Source organism: Nipponia nippon, unplaced genomic scaffold, assembly GCF_047370975.1.
Source record: "Nipponia nippon isolate SJK-2023a ecotype South Korea unplaced genomic scaffold, ASM4737097v1 scaffold_9, whole genome shotgun sequence".
Classification (NCBI taxonomy): Eukaryota; Metazoa; Chordata; class Aves; order Pelecaniformes; family Threskiornithidae; genus Nipponia; species Nipponia nippon.
In genome coordinates this window covers 38,047,928-38,055,443 of record NW_028262413.1, presented here as the reverse complement: position 1 = coordinate 38,055,443, position 7,516 = coordinate 38,047,928, and positions in this window count along the sequence as shown.

Genomic DNA, 7,516 nt, shown 5'->3' with positions numbered 1-7,516 from the left:
ACTGCCCCCGCCGCCCGGCCCGCCGCCTTTATAGCGGCCCGCCACGCCCCCGGCCCCGCCCGCTGGCCGCGGGGCGCGGAGGGGCGCGGAGCGCTCCGGCGGCAGCCCGCGTACGGCGGCAGCGGGGCCCCGGCGGGAAGGGCCGGCCCGGCGGCCCCGCGGCCCGGGGATGGGGGAGCAGCGGGAGCCGCCCAGGCCCAGCGGGATGAGGCAATCCCCAAGGCTGCTGGCGGCTTCTTTCAACAGACCTGGATTTCGTTTCCCCAAGTGGCTCTTCAGCAGCAATTTGACTTTGAAGATCTCCAGTCAGGTTTAAAATTCTTCTCTAAAAAGTGTACTGAAGTGCACCACTCGGTTATTTTTAGTCATCAAATATGCATGTTCTTCATTAAACCTGTAGTAGACAGAAGAAATGCAATTTTACCAAAAATTCCAATAATTCATATGTTAGGAATTCAGATTTTTAGACTACAACCTAAAGATTTTGTGATTCACCTAAAAATATTTTAAGGCTTTAATTACTGAAGGGGTGTTTCAAGAATATCCCAAACAATTTCAAATTCTGGCTTCTCAAAATGCATATTGTGATATGATGAAAAGTCATCTTAAATGAAAACCTAAAACGGTTAGCTCCTCATAGACCTATACTTATTTTCCCCTGCAAAATCTCTCCATGATAAAATCAACAGAATTATCTTCAAAAATAGTTCTACCTCAGTCTACAACAAGAAATGTGTTTGCTACCAGCTCTACTCATATTTAGTATATCCCCCTTAGCCTGATGCATTATTCTGCATTTTCTCAATTTTGCATGCAGGTTCACTTTTAAATCATTTGATTTTGCCCTACAAAAGCAAAGAGCAGACATAGCAAAAATTAGTTTTGCCTAAGTTACTCTGTTTAAAGTTGTAAACATCTGCATCCATCTTTCAACCTTATTGTTTTTGGTTCTGCCTTTATCACCCATGCAGTGCCTAGCATCTCTTCAGCCTTGTTCAATACTCCTTCAGGCTATGCTTCCTTACCCAGAGCTAGGGCAGTGGGGCGTGGCTGCGAACGGACCCGATATTTAACGTTACTTCCATATGCAAGATTGTGGGTAGCGCTAGTGAACTCATCTCCATAGCAGGAAAAAGGTAAACATCAGTAGTATTAACGTATATTGTAACATAAGCTATGGTCTTAGAACGCAGCAAATCAGCTACAGTTTAAAAATGCCTTAGATATATGAGTAAGCAAGTTTTATTCTACTGGGTAATCAATCATTCAGCAGTTTGCCTTTTTGGCACAGGTAAACACTGCACCTTCCCAGGAGAAATAGGACAGTGCGAGTTCTCTCTTCGTGAATTTACATACTTCTCAGAGCAAAGTTAATTATTTTAGTTGGTATGATATCAAACATGCTTTGCCCTGTTTCATATGACTGCAGAACCTTTTCATAACTCTCCCACCTTAGTTTGTTAGGACTCATTTGTAACACAATTGCCTCAAACACTATTCTTGTATTGAAAAGGATACAGGGATATTCTTTTTAGTTTCAAAAAGGAATTTTCTTGATGCTACTTAATTCCTAGTTACCCATTTTTGTCATTTATTTAATTAAAAAAAAAGCTCCTAACTTTATGCTAGTTCTGCTCAAATGCTTGTTATTTGATTCAGTTGATTTTGCTAAGGTCACTCTACTCACATTGACCTTTAAAAAAATTAATGATTGGCTTGTGTCTAAATCCAAAGGTCTTGCTTCTTTTTCTGTCCTCGACTTATCAGCTAGTTTTGGACCTTTGGATCATTCTTTATCAACTCAGTTTACATAGTTTTTCTGACTCTGCACAATACTTCTTTTTCTACTTACTACATATGTTTGATGCTTTGTAGGGTCCCTAAAATCATCCTCGCCATCATTACAATCAGCTTTGTGCTCGTGCTCTACCATTTATTTATTTTCCTGCTGGACTGCATTTTTGTCAGTGAAAACATTCTTTCCCATATCTCAAAGGTCTGTTTCTTCCTTTCTTAGGTGTAGTTCCTCCTGGGCCTAAGCCAATCTTCATTTAAGTACAATCAAAGCAGAAATTCTTTCCTTTTCCTAACTGGCACGTTTATGGTCTGACCTTGAAACCTTTACTCACGGTAAATAGCATTTTCCTTCCAGCCTTCATGGAGCACCAGTCATTTGACCCCCAGATTGCCCTCACGTGGGCCTTGATACCTGCAATGCTATCAATGCACTAACCATCTAATATGCACTCTAGTGGTACCCCTATGCTTCTTTCATCACTTGGCCATCTTCTGGGTCACTTGAAAAAAATCTCATTTGTCTCCTTAAAGCAGTCACTTACTTGTATTTCTCTGCCTCCATCTTTTTATTCCTTAACATCCAATCCAGACTTCATACAGTTCGCATTTATGGTCTATGGAAGTGTCATTCCTCACAGTTCCCTCTTTGGCATCAAAATGAGAATCCTCTTGCTTCTTGTATGCTAGGTAGCTCTTTATATCTTCTTCCTCTTCTACAAGAGGGGCTTGATCTACCAATGTACGTTTTAACAGTGACATAAATCATGGAGCACAACACCAGTAATGATTATTCAAATGTAAATAAAGCTAAGCTCATTCATGCAAATACAAGAAAGTTACTTAAACATGTGGTTGACTACGCAAGTGCTGAGCTCTTTGGATCAAAAAATCTCATTCCAAAGATCACATCATTAAAGTTATTACACACAATTGCTAGAATTATTATAACACCTTGAAAGTTCAGCTCACTACCCAAAAGCTTGCCAATTATTTTCAAAATTATGTGCTGATCTAGTGAAGATATTTTCTTCCACTGAAAACCTCACCTCAGTATGGAATTTTAACCTGAAACAGGAGCAGGAGCTTCACATTACTATTGTTGAGATCAGGCCTATAAAGATTAACTAGCAAGTCTTTTGGGTTTTGTTTTGTTTTGTTTTTAATGGGGCTCTATGCATTTTTTGTAATATTCTATCCATCATTTTCGAATGACATAAGGTGCCTTGCAGGCTTATATAAAACCATCTCATCCTGATAACTAGGTAATCCGCTTAAAGCAATGTGGTTCCAGTTAATAAAGAACAATGTTCTGGCCCAACGGCATTAGAGAATAAGATATTAAGTAGTAAAATCCACCCGAGGATACTGAGGGAGCTGGCAGAGGAGCTTGTCAAGCCACTCTCCATCATTTATCAGCAGTCCTGGTCAAACAGGGAGGTCCCAGATGACTGGAAGCTAGCAAATGTGACGCCCCTCTACAAGAAGGGTCGGAAGGAGGATCCGGGGAACTACAGGCCTGTCAGCCTGACCTCAGTGCCGGGGAAGGTCATGGAGCAGGTCATCTTGAGTGCCATTACGCAGCACGTGTGGGACAACTGGGGGATCAGGCCCAGTCAGCATGGGTTTATGAAAGGGAGGTCCTGATTCACTAACCTGGTCTCCTTCTGTGACAAGGTGACGCGCTTAGTGGATGAGGGGAAGGCTGGGGATGTTGTCTACTTGGACTTTAGTAAGGCCTTTGACACTGTCTCCCACAGCATTCTCCTGGAGAAGCTGGCTGCTCACGGCTTGGATAAGTGCACTCTGTGCTGGGTTAAAAACTGGCTGGACAGCCGAGCCCAGAGAGTGGTGGTGAATGGAGTCAAATCCAGTTGGCGGCCGGTCACGAGTGGTGTTCCCCAGGGCTCAGTGTTGGGGCCGGTCCTGTTCAATATCTTTATCGATGATCTGGATGAGGGGATTGAGTGCACCCTCAGTAAGTTTGCAGATGACACCAAGCTGGGTGGAAGTGTCGATCTGCTGGAGGGTAGGAAGGCCCTACAGAGGGACCTGGACAGGCTGGATCGTTGGGCCGGGGCCAACTGTATGAGATTCAACAAGGCTCAGTGTCGGGTCCTGCACTTGGGTCACAACAACCCCATGCAACGCTACGGGCTGGGAGAGGAGTGGCTGGAGAGCTGCCCCGTGGAAAAGGCCCTGGGGGTGCTGGTTGACAGCCACCTGAACATGAGCCAGCAGTGTGCCCAGGTGGCCAAGAAGGCCAATGGCATCCTGGCTTGTATCAGGAATAGTGTGGCCACCAGGACCAGGGAGGTGATAGTGCCCCTGTACTCGGCACTGGTGAGACCGCACCTTCAGTTCAATTTTGGGCCCCTCACTACAAGGACATCGAGGTGCTGGAGCGTGTCCAGAGAAGGGCAACGAAGTTGGTGAAGGGTCTAGAGCACAAGTCTTACGAGGAGCGGCTGAGGGAGCTGGGGTTCTTTAGCCTGGAGAAAAGGAGGCTGAGGGGAGACCTTATTGCTCTCTACAACTACCTGAAAGTGAGGTGGGGATCGGTCTCTTCTCCCTAGTAACAAGCGATAGGACAAGAGGAGACAGCCTCAAGCTGTGCCAGGGGAAGTTTAGGTTGGATATTAGGAAAAACTTCTTCACCGAAAGGGTAGTCAGGCATTGGAACACGCTGCCCAGGGAAGTGGTTGAGTCTCCATCCCTGGAGGTATTTAAAAGATGGGTAGACATGGTGCTCGGGGACATGGTTTAGTGGTGGACTTGGCAGCGATAGGTTAATGGTTGGGCTCGATGATTTTAAGGGTCTTTTCCAACCTTAACGATTCTATGATTCTATGAAAATTCTAGTTTAAAACCACACAATTAGGAAAAGCAACAGGAGACATGAAGTAGAGAGAAGTTATCCTTGGCAACAAGACCAGCATTAGTGAAGATCAAAGTATAAACTCAGCTATGTTTTAGGACAGTATCTGGTCTCAGTCTCACGTATCTTTTTCTCTAACACAGATCTACTAGAGAATCAAAGGATTATACTACTGTTTAAATGTGAATTTCTATCTGTCTGAGACTTGAGGTCCTGCCTTTCAGAGCAGACATTGTTTAGATTTGTAATGTGGTATAGCAACATGCCTGAAGCACTTGAGGGACATGATGTTTAAGGTAAAGGAACAGCTTACCCTTTCTTACCAGTATTTCTGATATATTACTGATTTAATCGATTTAGTATAAGATACCTGGTGTGAGCTGGTCTTAACATTTACATATACTCAACAGTTTTTACTTATCCTTACTTTTACTTTACTTACAGAAACTTACTCTTTTCAACAATACAATTGTGAGAGACTTCAGTTCCTTCTAGTTCGTTGTCAAGGATACTGTTTGCTAAATTCCAACAGTCTACACCCACAAGAAGAGAATTTGGCACAGCAAATCTTATCTGTTAGCTATCAGGAACAACATAGAAGAATCTAGTATGCTTCTTAGAATGCAAGTTTCAAACTTCCTGAAGTTCAGAAGTCTGGACTGTTAGAGTTGGGAAGAATAAATGCACCTCAAAATATTAATTTTTTTTTTTCTCCTTTAAGCTCATAATTTTGTTGTCAACTCTGAACTCTAAAAACAGTCAAAATAGTTTGTTACACATAATTAAAACAATTTCTTTAATTCAACACTTTAACTTGTGATCTATAGTAAGAGCTGAAAATCATTGTACTATTTTCAAAGTCCTTTGAAAGATATTTCAATTTTAATTAAATAATAGAAAATCTTGCTTTATCATTCTTCACACTCAAAGGAAAGATATAATTAGATTCAATTCCTTATCCAACCAAACAAGCTACATATGTAAAATGGCAGGAAATTCTTTCTCCCTAATCCCAGCTTCACCAAACCGCATTTTGTCTTTAAACTTGCTGACAAACTCTACATGGCTTCTGCCTATTTTGTCTTTTATAGTTATTGAAGGACAAATCCTGTAGTTTTCCCCAACTGCCAATTGTGGGTACTTTTTGGAAGATTTTCTGTTCTTCCTTGTCAGGACATCTTCACTGTGTGACATGCTGAAGTGGCAAATTCTCCATCAGACGGAATGCAATCTGCTACAATGGAGTTTTGACTACAGAATGAAATACTTACTCCTCTGAGTACAAGAACTAAGTAAAACTGATTTCCTCTCTTGTTGTACAATTCATATGGTAAATGATAAATCCTAATCATAAATTGGATGGTATTTACCATAATCAGAGATCAGAATTTATAAGGAATCTCCATTATGTGGATACACTGGTATCTAATAGCTCTGCAACCTTTCTGCTAGTTGGGGCACTTAAGGGGTCTTTTTATTCCTATCCAGCTAGCTATTATCACGAAACTTGCAGGAACTTAATACCATTGAGACCTATGACCCTTTCTCAACTTTGTCTGAAAGTAGCCAACAGGTTCAAGTTACAGGGAGGGGAGGGAGGAACAGACACAGACATATATGCACATACACAACCCACGGTCATATAATGTTATGTTCTTAGGAAGCAAGACGAAAACCTTCCTTGTCTTTAAGAAAATAAAAGATGAAAAAAATTCTCCTGTTTGAAAGCAGATGACTTATGTAGAGGTTTTCTATATGAACATATAGATCAAAATTTTGTAAGATTGCTAGGACACTGGTATGATTCAATTCTTAGTGTATTATTTTATTTATGCAAACATTGCTCTTCATATCTTTCTGTTAAAATGTCTTTAAAATTTCATTGCAAAATGCCATCAAATCACATATACAATCAAAATGCATTTCAACACATGTAATTCAAAAGAACATATCAATATTAAAATGTATTGCACTAAATTTCAAGCATGTCTGATAATTTAGGAAAGAATTTAACTTCTTTTTTGGGAACCAGGTAGCTGGAATACTATCCCCACCCAAAACAAGGCTCAGTAACTGAGCAAAGGAAACAGTACAGGTAGTAGAGGTGCATGTATGTGAAAGGCAGGACACTGGCCAGTGAGGAGACAGAAGTTGCAATTGAAATAGCAAACACAACTACAGAGCTCTGATGAGATAATCGTTAGACAAAACTTTTGGCTTAATAGTCCAAAAAAACCATTTGGAACTTTGAGCAAATAGAATAGTCCTTGATGACTGAATCCACCTGATTTCAGGAAGATAGGACTTTCCACTATCCTTCCGGCTCACAAATCACGTTACATCGTAGAAATGACTGATTTAATAATTTATTTTTTTTTCCTAACAGAGCTTGCAGAAATCCACATTCTGACTAGCTACACTGTATGTGCACGTAAACATGAGTACCAACATACATATAAATATCTGTTTTAATTTTAGATGTCATGTTTCTATTATAGAAAGGTGACAGAGCTGAAGAAAGTTCTATGAAGGCAAAGGATCTGGTGATCATAATCCATGACATTTTACACTCTGTCATTTCCAGAGGCAGTGCAGTGCTGACTACTGAAAAACACAGGAGGTCCACGCAGCAAAAGGCACATCACTTGGTGGGATAGATTTCATTCAGACCGTATTTCCATGTATACAGTAACACGATCTGCCAACATTTTCTAGGGTCAGTACTGTGACAATACTTTCTGTCAGGGCTGCCAAATGAACTTCATGGCTCTAGGACATTTGAAATCTCTTGAATCGCAAACATATGGTCTTGCGACACAGGCTGTTGTACATTAGCATTTAAAA